The 16,053-nt window shown below is 45.0% G+C and overlaps 1 long non-coding RNA gene across 2 annotated transcripts in view; it reads left to right on the top strand.

The window, feature by feature from the left end:
• LOC137616970 (uncharacterized) overlaps positions 1-16,053 on the top strand; it is a 65,834-nt gene that overhangs the window by 35,795 nt on the left and 13,986 nt on the right. Inside the window, exons 2-3 of one of the 2 annotated variants that reach the window (XR_011039533.1) lie at positions 3,866-3,933; positions 14,140-14,240. This is a non-coding gene — a long non-coding RNA (uncharacterized lncRNA). The remainder of the gene's footprint in view (positions 1-3,865; positions 3,934-14,139; positions 14,241-16,053) is intronic. The other variant, XR_011039534.1, reaches the window with a different exon arrangement.

Here is a 16,053-nt window from a genome sequence, read left to right as displayed (position 1 = left end):
ATCCGTAATCAGTCTGGGATATCGCGTCCCGTTCACAACATCTCTACCTCCCCTGACAGCGAATCCAGTGTCGTTGAGCTCCTATGCCATGGGCAGAAGTCGAGACCATGCTAAAGAAGGATACTCTCCAAGAGGTCGTCGACGGTTGTAGGCTTCTTCAGCCGACTCTTCCTGGTAAAGAAGGCGTCTGGAGGCTGGAGACCAGTCATCGACCTCTCGGCTCTGAACAGAGTTTGTCAAACAAACTCTGTTCAGCATGGAGACAGCAGACACTGTCAGACTTGCAGCGAGACCTCAACACTTCATGCGTACACTGGATCTGAAGGACGCGTACTTCCAGATCCCAATCCTTCCGTCTTCAAGGAAGTACTCAAGATTCAGCCTAGACAACGAGATCTACCAGTTCAAGGTGCTGTGTTTCGGTCTCTCCACAGCACCTCAGGTATTCACCAGTGTGTTCACCCTGATCTCTTCGTGGGCACACAGGAATGGCATCCGTCTCCTCTTTCTGGACTTCTGGCTGATCCTGTCAGACTCGGGAGTCGACCCTTCTTCGACACCGGGACAAGCTTCTGGGACTTTGCCAAGATCTAGGGATCATGGTAAATCTCGAAGTCTTCTCTGCTTCCATCTTAACGACTAGTATATCTAGGCATGATCTTGGACACCAATCTCCACAAAGCCTTTCCATCAGACGACAGGATAGCAAGGCTGAGGAGGGTCGCAGATCCTTTCCTCAGACGAGAAGAACTCCCAGCCCAATCGTGGTTACGTCTCCTCGGTCACCTTTCCTCTCTGGCCCGTCTAGTTCCAAATGGGCGCCTCAGGATGAGATCCCCGCAATGGCGACTCAAGTCCCGGTGGAATCAAGGTCACGATTCCCCGGACGTTTTGGTCCCTATGGGTCCTGCGGAATGGACGGACCTTCAATGGTGGGTGACAGACGAAAACCTCCGAAAGGGAGTGGCTCTTCTCGTCCTCCCCCCGGATTTGATGCTGTTCTCGGACGCCTCAAAGGAAAGGGGGGGGGGGGGGCACGTTCTGAACCACAGGACCTCAGGCTGATGGTCAGAATCAGAAAAGTGCCTCCACCTAAACCTGCTAGAGATGAAGGCCATATATCTAGCACTTCAACAGTTCCAACAGTACCTGGCGGGTCACTCCGTGGTGGTGATGAGCGACAACACCACAGTAGTGGCTTACATCAACAAGCAGGGAGGTACCTTTTCACAACAGCTATCCCATGTTGCAGTAGAGATACTGAGATGGACCGAAGTCCACTCAACTCACTATCGGCTTGCTTCATTCCAGGCAAAAGGAATGTGCTCGCCGACAGTCTGAGCAGAGCATCCCAGATAGTGAGTACCGAGTGGTCTTTTGGATCCTCTAGTAGCCAACAGTGTCCTGACTTTGTGGGGTTCCCCGACGGTGGATCTGTTCGCGACAGCCTCGAATTTAAAGCTTCCGCTGTACTGCTCCCCAGTCCCGGACCCCAAGGCACTCTGGCAAGATGCCTTCCATGCCTTCCAACAACGGTGGGACAACATCGATGTTTACGCCTTTCCCCCATTCTGTCTGATGAGAAGGGTGCTCAACAAGACCAGAATATCAGTCAACCTGTCAATGACCTTAGTAGCTCCGCTATGGCATCATGCAGAGTGGTTCCCGGACCTTCCTGACGGAACTCCTGAGAGAACTCCCTCCTCGACACGAGCTACTCAAGCAACCACACACCAACATCTTCCACAAAGCCGTAGCATCGCTGAGGCTTCACGCCTGGAGACTATCCAGCATCTCCTCACAGAGAGAGGCTTTTCGCAACAAGTTGCGGAAAGGATGTCTGGACACCTGCGAAAGTCATCCGCAGGAGTCTACCAGGCGAAGTGGAGAGTCTTCTGTGGTTGGTGTCATGGAAGGGGTATCTCCACTCGATGCCACTATTCCAGCAATAGCCGAGTTTCTTGTGTATTTGCGGGAAGAAATGCGCCTTTCAGTCTCGGCAGTGAAAGGCTATCGCTCAGCCTTAAGTCTTGCCTTCAGGCTAAAAGGAATGGACATTTCCTCCTCGCTGGAACTTTCTCTACTCATACGAAGTTATGAACTTACCTGCCCTCAGTCGGAAGTGAGACCACCTCCATGGAACGTGGTTCGAGTCCTCAGGTCTCTTAAGAGACCTCCGTTCGAATTATTACGCCAGGCTTCTGATCGCCACCTGACTTGGAAGACTGTGTTCCTACTTGCTTTGGCCTCGGCCAAACGAGTCAGCGAACTTCATGGTCTCTCATATGTCATCGCCCATTCAAGGGTATGGGTAGAGGTAACGTTCAGGTTCGTCCCTGAGTTTGTGGCCAAGACTCAAAATCCAGGAGTGCCGGACCCCCGGTTCGACTCTTTCCGGATTTCGAGTCAACGTTCTGTAACAGATGACCCAGACCATCTCCTACTGTGCGAAGTAAGGAGTCTGAGGCTCTATCTTAGGAGAACAGCTGCAGTTCGTCCACGAGTGCAAGCATTGTTTGTGAGCACAGGAAGGACGAAGAGGAGGGTCACTAAGAATACTATCTCAGCATGGATTCGCAGGGTCATCCACCATTCCCTGAATCCAGACCCTCCTCCGTCACGTCGCCCTAGAGCACATGATGTCAGAGGCATCGCTACGTCCCTGGCATTCAAGAGAAACTACTCAGTGATGCAGGTTCTACAAGCAGGGGTTTGGAAGCGTCGAGCGACCTTCACAGCCCACTACCTGCAAGACGTGACCCACAGGAGGCGCGATACGTTCTCTGTCGGCCCTATGGTGGCTGCACAACAGCTGGTTTGAACCTCAGGCTCCTTAATGGACAAGTAGCAGAAGGTTGAGGGCATTGTTACCCGGTTTTAGTCTGCATGAATGAAAAGGTATGCCTGGCCCTTATCCTCCCCTCTCTTGGGGAAAGCAGCAGCCTGGGTTCTCTGCACAGCTGACCTCAAACCACTGCAGGTAAACCATGCTTCCTTGTGTTCCTAGTATTAAGATAACCTAGAATTCCATCTAAAGGACTCCAGGTCAACTTCCTAGGATGAGTCACACTTCATTCCTTCACACACAAGCTTACGTAGGCCGCGGTCCTTGCAGAGCAAGGTACTTGCGAGGTGCAGGGACTCCTTATCTTGAGTTCTACACACTCAGATACTGAGTCCCCGGGCAAAAGCCAAAAGCCAGTTACGGCTGGGACTTGTCACCCTTTTTAAATAGCGTGGTTTGTATTTCGGTTAGGGAAGAAATGACAAATTCGTAGATAATTTGTATTTTTCCTAACCATACAAACCCTAGCTATTTAATCAAACTTGCCCGCCAGCCCTGTCCCCTGGGAAGTCCTACCTTTAAGCAAAGTGAACTAGTTCACTGGTGTGTGAGGGTGGAGGGGTAGCTAGCTACCCCCTCGCTAACTAGCGAGGGGGTTGTAAACTCGTTAAAATTCTAATGGCTCGTCATTTCAGCTATGCCGAAAGTAATACCGTATTTAAATAGCTAAGGTTTGTATGGTTAGGAAAAATACAAATTATCTACGAATTTGTCATATTTCTGGCAACTGCTTTGTAAACGATCACTGATTGGTTAAAGTAGCTTGTGACGTCATAGAAGGCAGAGCTAAAGTCATACGTATGAGGGAGTAAGGATGAAAAAAATGCATCCTCAATATAGACGCTCGCAAGTTGATGGCAATTAATGCATCCATTATATGGACGGGTCGTCCTTTGTGGGTTAAGGCCTGGGAACTACTAGGCTAGGTTAGGTGGGTTTGTTAGGTTCTGTCCCTTTTTACAAATTTCAAAAGTGTTAATTATCACATTTTGTTCTTTTTTCGCACACCCAAAATACCAGGTTCCCACGTATTCTTCGGGAAGGGGGTCCATAACTGTTGAACGGCTTACTTGCAGTGGAATTTAAAGGTAAAATTGGGTGAAAGAACATCATTTACTGTAGTTAAAGTTTTGTTCTAGAAATGCCCCATGTTTTTTATTCATTTACCTAATAACTTGTGTATTGATCGGTTAAGATGCAAAGTATTTCTCACTTTAACCCCATTTTTGTTTACATTTAGGAGACTAATGGTGAGTTATTGGCATTGTGCATGTGTTGCTTGTGTTCACTTGTGCAAGCTATTATTTTTTTTAATACCAATTACGAGCTTCCAAATATTTATGCACAAGTTCCCGGATGTTATTCTAAAACAGCTTTTTTTCCGGCGTAAATACAAACCCTCCGCTATTTATAGGGGTGTACTTTCGACGTAGCTGAAAGACGAGCCATGATAATTTTAATGAGGGATAGCTACCTCATCCGTTTGTTAGCGGGTGGGGCGTGGGGTAGGCTGGCTACCTCACTTACTCACACCTCTCGGCTGAGTAACCACTTTACTTTATGGCTCGGGAGAGAACGGACATGCTGCCTTTCTCTCCCACAAAGACTTGCCATGATTGTTTTTGTTTAATTTTTTTTTCTCTTGTGTGTGTGTGTTCATTTATCTTATAAATATATATGGATGTATACTGTATATGTATACAGACGCTCCCCAAGATACGAACATCCGGACATACGAACACAAATTGACGGAAGTCCAAACATGTTTGTAAACATCCGTAGATTTCATCGCAAGTTTAAATTTTGAAATTAGCGCCACTCCCGACTTGTATTGACTACAGTATATGTTGATTTTGTTATTACCAATGTTCTACTTAATTTTTCTTAGGACTTCCAAATAAATTAAATGAATGGAATTTATATAATGTTTTTCTTTATGACGCCACCTAAAACGGAAACCTTCCATCATAATAAACAAACGAAGGCATTAAACGTGCATGATGAAAGTGATAAATAATAATATTAAAAGCTTTTAGTAAATATGTTATTACAAATATTATTTACTGTATCTATATAAAATCCTACATACGTAGCAAAGTAGGAAAACTATTTTTTTTGGGGGGGGGGGGCCCACGTTTAATCATCAATAACAAACTGCCGCTAATGACAGAATGATAATTTACGATAATTCTAAACTGTTACTAAAGATGATTGTCCATTCCATATCCAAAATACTTTTCCTAACTTCAGTTATAAGTCAACTTGTATCCCCCTCAATTATGAAACCATCTAAAAAAGTATGAGAAGAAGCAAGTACTAGCCCGATTTTTAAAGTTGTCGAACAATTAAGTTACCGTTATAACGTTCGATGTGACATGGTGCGAGATTGGAGAAAGTAAGGAAAATTGAATCATGATTGATTTTCAATATAAATGAAACTTTGAGGAGCAACAAAGATATCATTTGTTAGAGAGATAGAGAGAGGTAAGGAATGGGAGGTAGTGAAAAGTAGTGTGAGTGTGTGTGAGTTTTAAATGTAATAAACAGAAAAATTTGATGGGTTATAACACATTGGTGCTTATGTAATATCAATACTGTATAGACGATTTGAATAAGTTAAGAAATGATGTAAACGATAATTTGTTAGTGTATTCGTACGCTCTCAAGAGCGGCAGCTAGACTTCAGCTGATCTGATCACAGCCAAAAGTAAAACAAAAAGAAATCAACAATACTCGATTTTTAAAACTTACCCGAAATGTAAAAACAAAAGTACACGCTTTCTTAATGTGCAATTAACTATTTAAATAGTAGCAATTTTCTAGAATAAAATGATGTTTCCCAAAAAATAGTGGTTTGCTGATGAAATCAGATGCCGTATTTTTAGCTACGATTGAAATGGATGTAGACTGCATAATTTTTTCTTTTCGTATTTAATTGACACTAAGAAAACTAATTTTAGTTTCTTCATCTATATGTAAGTATTGTATAAGATAGAGAGAGAGAGAGAGAGAGAGAGAGAGAGAGAGAGAGAGAGAGAGAGAGAGAGAGAGAGAGAGAGAGAGAGAGAGAGAGAGAGATATATATATATATCAGCTGTGTAATCGAATGCCGTGTTTTTGTTTCGTGAGAAATTGATCGCCACGACTAACAACAACCTACTGTACTGAACTTTACAGTATTATAGACTACTGTAATATGGTAAAGTAAAATATTTGTAATAACCTATTTTATATGAAATGGGGCTATTTGTTGACTTCTACGGCTGAAAATCGTAGACCTCTTGAGTCAGGTTACGCTTACTCTAGACCAAAATTTAACTCTAACGACTTACGAACAATCCAGCTTACGAACAGACTCTCGGTCCCTATTGTGTTCGTAAGTTGGGGACTGTCTGTAAATGGAGATATACTTTTTTATTGTTAAAAACTTTCAACTTTAATTACTGTGGACAACGTATCTGGCAGTCTCCGCCGTAAGGGATTTGTCATGGTTTGATGCTACTCCCCTACCTTGCCGCCCTCCCTTGCGGTGGTAGTCGGCAGATCCTCAACACTCCTGTGTGTTTGTTTCATTACTTGAGTTAAAGTTTATAACAGTTAAGCTCCATTTCGAGGAATTCTCTTACAAGGAAGGTGACTTATTCTCCAAATAGTTCATGTTATGCAGCGGAGTTATGAATTGTAATTCATCACTACTTTTATTTTCTTTTCTACAGATAGTAGCGACATAGAACGCAATCGGCCGCTTCCGGTTGATATTCTGCACTTCATGTGGCAACTCGTGAACTGCCCACGTTACGAGGTAGCACTCGTTGCCAACCTTCAACTTGAACAAGGCTTGTAGAAGGGAAGCATAGATTGCTGCCAGGAGGTTCGCCTCCAGGGATTGGAGAACCTTCCCTTACGAGGGAGTATTAACCTTCCCCGGAGTTGGGCTGTCTCAGCAAACCTTCCCTCTTTCGGGAAGAATTGCGGACAGCTCGACGAGTTCTGCTTCTGCTATCTCGTTGCCGAAGACTGTGCTTCTTCCCCTTGAGTGGGGAAAAGAAAGTTCAAGGCTTGTTCCTCCTTCGAGGGGAACTTCTCTCTCGTTCGCGAGAGAGATTATTACGCCTATGTCTTTTGGGAGAAAGCTTGTCTCGAGAGAGATTATTATGCCTACGCTTTTTTTCCCATAGAGCTGGGAGAAAGCTTGTCTTAGGCGATGTCCCTCCTTCGGGAGGACTTCTCTCTTGTTCGCGAGAGAGAGAGATTATTACGCCTACGCTTTTTTCCCATAGAGCTGGGAGAAAGCTTGTCTTGGGCGATGTTCTCCTTTGGGAGGACTTCTCTCTCGTTCGCGATATAGTTTGTTCAGTGACCAATGTATGTCGTACGCCTACGCTTGTTTCCCATAGGGCTGGGAGAAATCTTGTTCTAGGGGATCTCCTTTGGGGAAAACTTTTCTCTCGTTCACGAGAGAAAAACTTGTAGGAGTTTTTGAGATCCACCAGGGGTGGTGGCAGAGCTTTCTCCAAAGCAGATTTTCCCTTTGGGGAATGAGTCTCTCGTTCTCGAGAGAAGACCGCCTCTGGGCATTGGCAGTCCCCCCCCTTACGCTTATGGTTCTCCTCCAGGGGCGGAGTGAGAGCCTTGTCTTGAGCGACTTTCTCCTTCAAGAGAACAAACCTCCCCTGCGGGGGAGTTATCTTTAGAGCTGGATCAGTCTCCCCCTCGGGCGGAGTCTGCTCTGCGTTCCTCTCCGGAGGATTTTTAGGATGGAAGGGTTTGTGACCCCTCTCCATCCTGGATGTTTCTCCTCCTTGTGCTGGGATGAGACGTCTTTCTGAACCTGCTGGTTCTCCTAGTGATTGTGAGCCTTCAGGCTCTTGTCATGTTGATCCTGCGGGTTCTCATGACGTTAGGAGTCCATCCGGCCTCCGTCGCGCTGGACTTTGAGTTCACGTGACTTAGAACCTTCTGGTTTCAGGTACGCTGAGCCCCTCGGGCTCTCGTAACGATGATCACGCTGATCCTTCGGGCTTGTGTACCATCAGTCATGCTGACCCCTTGGTGTCTCGCGACAAGGAGACTTCGGTTTTCCGTTGCATTACCCTTCGGGGTCTCGCAACACAGGTTACCCTGAGCCTTCGGGCTCTTGTGCCGGTAGTCACCCTGACACTTTGGTGTCTTGTGACAGGGAAACTTCGATTTCCCGTTACGCTGACCCTTCGGGGTCTCGCAACACAGCTACGTGGAACCTTTTGGTTCATGTACATTTAGGTCACGCTGACACTTCGTTGTCTCATGAAAGAGGAACTTCGGTTTCTCGGTGCGCTGAACCTTCAGAGTTTCGCAACACAGAACACGCTGAACCTTCGGGTTCTCTTGACCCTCGTCATCAAGAGTCTTACTCTTACGACAGAGTTCTCGGACTGATCGTGTTGAGTGTTCGCGCTTTCGCGATCTGCGCTACGTTGAACCTCTAGGTTTATCGTAGCAAGGAGTTATAGTATCTCCTAAGTGCGCGACCTCTTGGGGTTCACACGATCACGCTGAACCTTCTGGTTCTCGGGAAACTAGTCCACCAAGACCAACTAGGCGCACACGTCCAACTTGGCGCTCGCTAACAACTCTCCACGCGCGACCGTCTAAGCACGCACGATCAGTGGTATGTTGAAGCGTGCGAGCAAACTCTATGCGCGCGACCATCTTGGCGTGAATGGTCCAACACTATGTTGATCTCTTGGGTACGCCCATCCCAACAGGAATTAGTGATGAGGTTCCTAGCCGCGCGAGTTCTTATAGAGCGTGCGATCGTGGTTCGCGATCCTCTGTTACTTTCCCCTGGATTCCCACCTCTAGACATAGCTCTTCCTCGCTCTTTGTCACGCAACAGAACAGCATCGCTCGACGCTCTCCAAGCGCCAGCTCTTGACGTTCTTCCGTCTCGGTCAAGAGAGGGTTCTTGCGGTTTAACATCTCTTAGAACCAAACCCGCCTCTCTTTGGTGGCTACCTCGTCCTCAGAAGAAATACTGTTCTCCCTTCTCGGGCGGCAAGGGATAACCTTCCTTCAAGGAGAGACACCCATCAGTCTCTTCAGTCTCATAGGCCTCAATCACTGCAGAGACAGCAGTCGCCCACGCAACTACGCCCAGATCCTATCCCTAAGGGTAAGCCTGTGCCGATCTTGCCTGCCGGGAAGCCTCCCTCAGGCAAGAGGGTTGAGAAACCTGCTGAGGTTCCTAAACCTTGAGGGATACCTGCCTGCCTAAGGGTTTCCGTCTCCCTACAAGTAACTATGATTATAGTTCCTTTGGGTTCTGATGATGCTTCTGGTCACGTGAACCACTGTGGGTTCACACGACACGATTCCTGAAGATTCCATCAGGAATCAGCAACAGAGTTCCTGCGGATTCTTGTCACAATGATCCCTTAGGGTCGCGCGAAATAAATTCATGATCCCTTAGGAGCGTGAGAAAGGAATTCACAAAATTAATTCAAACCTCTAGGTTCTTGTCCCGATCCAGAGTTTTGTTTGATAACTCTACAGTCGACCTCCACCCCTCTACACTCCCAGCTGATCACTATGTGAGCTAGGCTGGTCTTGCCAGCACTGATCCTTTCGTTTTCGAACGAAACCACCATCATTTCCCTCCACCCTCCGCTTCGAGTGGTTGGGTTACCAGGCGGCTTGCGATATTTTCTTGTCATCGAGAAACCCTCAACTGCTGGGACAGAAATTAGCGGGAAAAAAAAAAAGTTCTTTTCATTCCAGTTCATTTCCCCGGGCAGGCCTTGCCTGAATTAGACGGTAGTTTTTCTCACTAGCGAGAAAACGTTTGATGGCAACAACTTCGGGTACAGTAAAACGGTTGATGGCAGTCTATGTCTGGTCCTTGAAGCAAATCCCCACATATGAGACTTTACCCTTCTCGGGAGACTCTTGTTCCTGAATAAGTATTACAGAACTTCAACAGGGATTAAAACTTCATGAAGGCCATAAGCCTTCCCGAAGCATGCACTCTAGCCAAGACAAAACCATGAGGTTATTGTCATAAAACTCGGGTTCCACCGTTTGATGGAGTCAGCCGCTCCTGTCATTGTACCTTGGGTACAACGACTTATCGTGTTACACGATAGGCTTATGAGACTTTTTATTCTACGCTTACAGGGTTATTGTCTCGAACAATTAGTTCCGAAGGAACAGTGTTAGCTTACGTTTACAAACGATAGCAACAGCGTGGGCAGCTTTGCATTACGTTTATGAACTTTTCAAACCCCGACCACAGGGAACTACTGTATACATCCTTGTCTGTGTATGAACGCTGGCTAGCCTATCCCATAGAGAGGAGGGGCAAACCAAAGGAGAAATGATCGCTTCTATAACTGTACATTTTGTTTGAGAACATGCGCGCTCTCATTCAAAAAATTATTACAGCTAGTCACGATAAAAAAATTCCTGGGTGGTAATGTCGCACATACATTATTCCCGCAACCGGATTCTTTGCAAACGTTTCCTGGAGGCAGAGATTACGCCTGCGCTAGCGCAGATGGACAAGTACATATGCATGCATGCCAGCTTTCTGCCAATAAGGGCTATATACATCTGGCAATTAGAACTCCGTTCTACTAAGTTGGATAGCTACATCCCTTAATGAAACTAGGGTATTCAGTTCAATACTGGATACTTTCCTGTAACCAGACATACAGCATTTACATTCTGCCTTCTTATAGGCACTTTTCCCTTTCTCCCGATCTGAAGTCATATTTTCCTACAATGACTCTGACCGGAAACTTCTAATAAGCATCTCTCTCCCCTTGTAGGAAACATTCAATATAAATGCTATTTTTACCGATCGGAGACTGAGAAGTACGAACGTTTTCATCCTAAGAAGGAGGAATCTCGTTACTAATGTTTTCAAACGTTCTCCAACTGAGTTCCGGACATGACTTTGTCAAGCTACGCATGTATGCTTGTCATGCTCACAGTTCGATGTTACTACTCCGTAGTAGACTTATGCTTATTACCCATCCAACAATAGATTGGATATACGTCTCAATCTCCACTTGGGTTTGGTTGGATGCGTTCGGTAATTACCGTCCGGTCTCCTGTGCGGAAGGCAATCTCAATGGAGATTCGCTTTTAGAAACATAAGCTGTACTGATTAACTGGTTTCCCGTTGGGTATCGGTCTTATTTGGCCAACCACACTAGATTGGTGGCAATAATAATAATAATAATAATAATAATAGGAGGGTGGACAGGCTCCTCCCCTTCATTACAAGAACGTGCAAATAGTTGCACGTCTCGCATCACCTCGAGATGTGTTTATTGCTATGCAATCCCCCCCCCCCCCCCCCCCCCCCGCTGGACGAACCGCTGATGGTGGGCGGCAGACGACAGCTTCTGCTAAGAGGCCTATCTTCTTGTCTGTCCTATGGATCCAATGCTCTCATTAATGCATCAAAGGGGGGGGGGGCATATACCGCACCATTCCTTCCTCGTTCATTGGCCCGATTCAGAAAGATATCAGTATTCACCTCTCATATAGAACCATCTAGCAGTAGGAAGCCTCAGATGGACGAGTACAGCTAGGTGCCCCCCATCCACTCTACCAGGAATGTGCTTGCAGATAATCTGAACAGACCACTCAGATAGTGGGCTCCTAGTGTCTTTGAATCATCTTGTCACCAAAGTCTTAACTTTGTGAGATCCCCGATTGTGGTCATGCTCCCCAACGGCCCTGAAATTCAGGCTCCCGCTCGACTGTTCATCAGGCCCTGAAACAAGATGTATTCCAAGATCGGTGGGGCAGATTAAAGGTGTACGCTTATTCCCCCATTCGGTCTGGTGAGAAAGTCCTCAGCCAAGTCAGGATAAGCAAGATCTTATCAATGACTCCAATAGCTTTGCGATGGCATCCCGCTGAATGGTTCCTGGACCTTCTGCAGCTCCCGACGGAGTTCCGAGGGATCTTCGTCCACGACACGATCTTCCAAGCAGCCACATGCTTACACTTTCCTAAGCCTTAGCTCTGCTTTGACTTCACGCTTGGAACGGTCCCTACATCACCTCTCTGAGGGGCTTTTCGCAACGAGTTGCGGAAAAGATGTCTAGGCACCTCAGACACTTTTCAGCGTCGGTCTTCCAGGCAAAGGTGTTCGGTCCTTTGTGACTGATGTCGTGGTAGGGGATTCTCTCCTATCAATGCCGTTACTTATACTAAGTTTGAGATAACTTGTCCCCCAACGGATCTCGACCTCCGCCTGGGAACGCGGGTCGGGTCCTTTAGTCCCTGAAGGCCCCTCTCTAAGAACATTTATGCTAGGCAGCAGATTGCTTGCTTACATGGGAGATGGCCCTTTCTATATGGGCTTTGACCAAGAGAGTTAGTGTGTTGTATGATCCATCTTCTGATGTCTCCTACTCTAGGAGACGGGGAGAAGTAATCCTCAGCGGCGTTCCTGAGTGGATTGCCATGACTTGAAATCCGAGTGCTGTACCCTAGGTACAGCCCATTTCGGATAGAGAGTCTTCGTTCGGTAACCAAAGACCCTTCAACTGGGCTTTTACCCAGTGAGGAGTCTGGTGTTACCTTAAAAGATCGACACCAGCTCTCCCCCGTGTGTCGGCACTGTTGACCAGCACAGGGAAGGTCAAGAGGAGCATCACAAGGATTTCCTTCCCCTCTGGGATCGGAAGGCTATTGAGATTGCTCTCAATCTAGACCCTCTTCCATCCTAAGACCCAGAGCACGTAATGTCAGTGGCGTTGCTACGTTCATGGCGTTTAAGAAACTACTGTGGCGCAGATTCTGTAAGTGGGCATGTGGAAGCGTCAATCGACCTTCACGGCCCACTACCTGCAAAGACGTAACACACAGGAACATGGAGACCTTTTCCATCAGTCCTGTGGTGGTCGCACAACAAATGGTCTAAACACCTCGGGCTCCTTGATGGACAAGTAGCAGAGGGTTGAGGGCTGAGGTTACCTGGATTAGTTTAGGGTGAATGAGTAAGAATGACTGGCTCCTTTCTTCCTTTCACCTTCTCCCCTCTGGGGAAAACAGCTCCGCAAGCCTCAGCATAGCTGACTTCACCTCGCTGCAGGTAAGAATCATTTCCCTTGTGCCTACTAAGTATAGAATAATACTTTGTTACGTCCCCAATACCTTTTTGAGGGAGGGTATTGGGTAAGTCTTAAGAACAATAGGTTTTGTACTAGAGTTCCTAAGTTAAAGACAAGCCACACTGTTAGTTCCACTCACACACATGCTTCTACAAGCCGCTATCAGTGCATTACTTCATATCGGCACTTGATTTTAGCGAGGGTAGGGTTCCTTCTACCATCGATCACAGATCTAAATAGAGAGGACCCCGGGTCATGGCCAAGGCCAGTCTGTGAGGACTTCCTCCCTCCTATGTGTTAGTCATCCCTATAAATAGTGTAGGGTTTGTATTTACGCCGGAATGAATAACAAATTTGTAAGTAATTTGTATTTTTTTCCTAGTATACAAACCTGAAGCTGTTTATACAAATTGTCCTGCCACCCTGTCCTCCAAGAAGTCCTGCCATAAAGCAAAGTGGTTATTCAGCCGAGAGGTGTGAGTGACCTGGGTAGCCAGTCTACTACCCCACCCTCCACCCGCTAACTAGCGGATGAGGTAGTTATCCCCCACTAAAATTATCATGGCTCGTCTTTCAGCTACGCAGAAAGTATACCCCTATAAATAGCTCCAGGTTTGTATACTACGAAAAATACAAATTACTTTCAAATTTGTTATATTTTTTTTACCACCTTCCACTTCAGATTCAACTTGACTACCTTCACCAAGAAACAAAATTGAGTGTAATTTGGCATTTGATAGCAATGATGAAGAATATATATATATATATATATGTATGTATATATATATATACAGTATATATATATATATATATATGTATATATATATATACAGTATATATATATATATATATATATATATATATATATATATTTATGTATTTGTGTATATATTTATATATTTGTGTGTATATATATATATGTATATATATATATATATATATGTATTTGTGTATATATATATATTTGTGTGTATATATGTATGTATATATATATATATATATATATATGTGTGTGTGTGTGTGGGAGGGAGGGAGGGAGGGAGGGAGGGAGAGAGAGAGAGAGAGATGTACATTTACTTCCTTATTTATCCTTTACATTTAAGTCTTGTAATATTTTTGTCCTCAGTTTGTTTTATTTCAGCTATTTACTAGTAATCCTACTAAGTAAATTATTCTTTTCAGAGACCGATTTTGAGTTCAGTCAGTATTGTTGTTGCAGTCCCGTATTTTAAGGGTTAATTCGGACAAGGACCAGGTATATATGGTGATAAAGAATTCTTTAGGTAAGCCTACTATGGAAAGTTTCAAATTTCTGACAGCAACCTGTATTAAACAATTTTGCCCCATTATTATTTATCTCTAATTATTCAATATCATTTGCCTGTAGGTTGCATGTAACTATAAAATGTGGGTTTTAAGTTACATGCTCCTTGGTTTGTAGGGTCCAATAAGTATTTGGACATAACCTAAACTACCATAAAATTTGTACACGATGAAACGAGCTTGAAATGCATTTCTTCGCTAAGTTCCAACTTTTTTTTCTTTTAGTTCATTACAACTAACTGTGGTTTATTGTATTTTTCCATTGAAACATTTACTACATTGACCTGGTGTATAGTCAGCGATCCCGTTCTCAGGTTCTTTCTTTGCGATTTTGATCGTTCGCGATCCAGAGAACCATATAACCTATTAAATGTAAAAATCACATTTGCAGTTTTGCCATAATTGGTGACCAAGAGGAGAGAGACTCAAGTAGTGGTTCAGAATGGTCCTTGAGTTCCCATATTGCAACAGATCTTGACTTTGTTGGGGGGATACCTACTATAGAACTGAATGCAACTTGTTAAACCACAAGCTTCATTTTACTGCTCTCCTTTCCCAGATCCAAGAGCAGGGGTCAAGGATGCGTTCTTGCACCCATGGGACGACCTACATGCTTATGCTTTTCCACCTCTTGGCCTCTTCTAAAGTGTATTGTCCAACCTCAATCCAACTCCAGTGGCCTTAGAATGGTACCCATGCCTTTTATTTCTGGTAATAGACTCCCTAAGGGAACTGCCACCTCTTCCCGATCTGGTGTGCTAACCACATACCCAGGTCTTTCACAATGCAGTGGAATTCCTTCAATTCCATGCATGAAGGTTATCCAGCATCTAATCGGAGAAAGGCTTTTCACAAGAAGCTGCATGAGAGATTCCTAGATGCCTCCATAGATCCTCCATCTTTTGTATCAGGCCAAATAAGCCATATTCTGTGCTTAGTGTCATGGGAGGGGTTCTCTCTCCTCTCGGAGTTTATATTGTGCTCATAGCTAACTTTGTTTTATCTTCGCAAGGAGAAACTGTTTCGGCTGTAAAACGCCATCGCTCAACCTTGAGCAAAGTCTTTCAGCTAAAGGGAATAGGCATTTCTTCTTTGGTGGAAATCTCAATGCTCTTATGAAGTTTCGAACAGACCTGTCCTCCAGTTGAAGTTAGACCACCTCCCTAAAATGTAGTGAAGTAAGCTAGAGATAGGAAGTTTTACTCTTTGAAATTGGTTTCCTGCACGTTTTGGCTCATGCTAAACATGTTAGTAAGCTTCACAGCCTCTTTTTCAACATCAACACTCATTTAAGGGGTTGGAGGCAGGTCATGTTTACCTTCATCCCCGAGTTTGTTGCTAAAACACAAAACCAACAGTTTTGGATCCTGTTTTTATCTTTTCAGGTTGCAAGCCTTCGAGAGAGAACTTGATCAGGTACTATTTTGTCCTGTGAGGGCTCTGAGGCGTTATCGTGAGCAGATTCAAGAAATTATATTGAACCTGCAGTACCTGTTTGTTAGCATGGGTAAGGTGAAGAAAGTTTACAAAATACCATTTCTTCTTGGTTATGGGAGGTCATTGACTGTACCTTGTCACCTCCCTGTCCTTCCTCTACAGGAAGGCCTTCATGCCAGATCACAGATCATAAGTGTTGGTGCCTCACTGGCATTTAGAAAGTATCTCTCTGGCACAGGTGCGACAGGCAAGGTTATGGAAATGTCAAAACGTTTGTTTACTGCCCATTACCTGCAGGATGTAACCTTCGGGTACCTAGGTACCTTTCCTCTTGGA

Source organism: Palaemon carinicauda, chromosome 23, assembly GCF_036898095.1.
Source record: "Palaemon carinicauda isolate YSFRI2023 chromosome 23, ASM3689809v2, whole genome shotgun sequence".
Classification (NCBI taxonomy): Eukaryota; Metazoa; Arthropoda; class Malacostraca; order Decapoda; family Palaemonidae; genus Palaemon; species Palaemon carinicauda.
The sequence above is the reverse complement of the archived record's forward strand: the minus strand, read 5'-3'. Positions and strand labels throughout refer to the sequence as shown.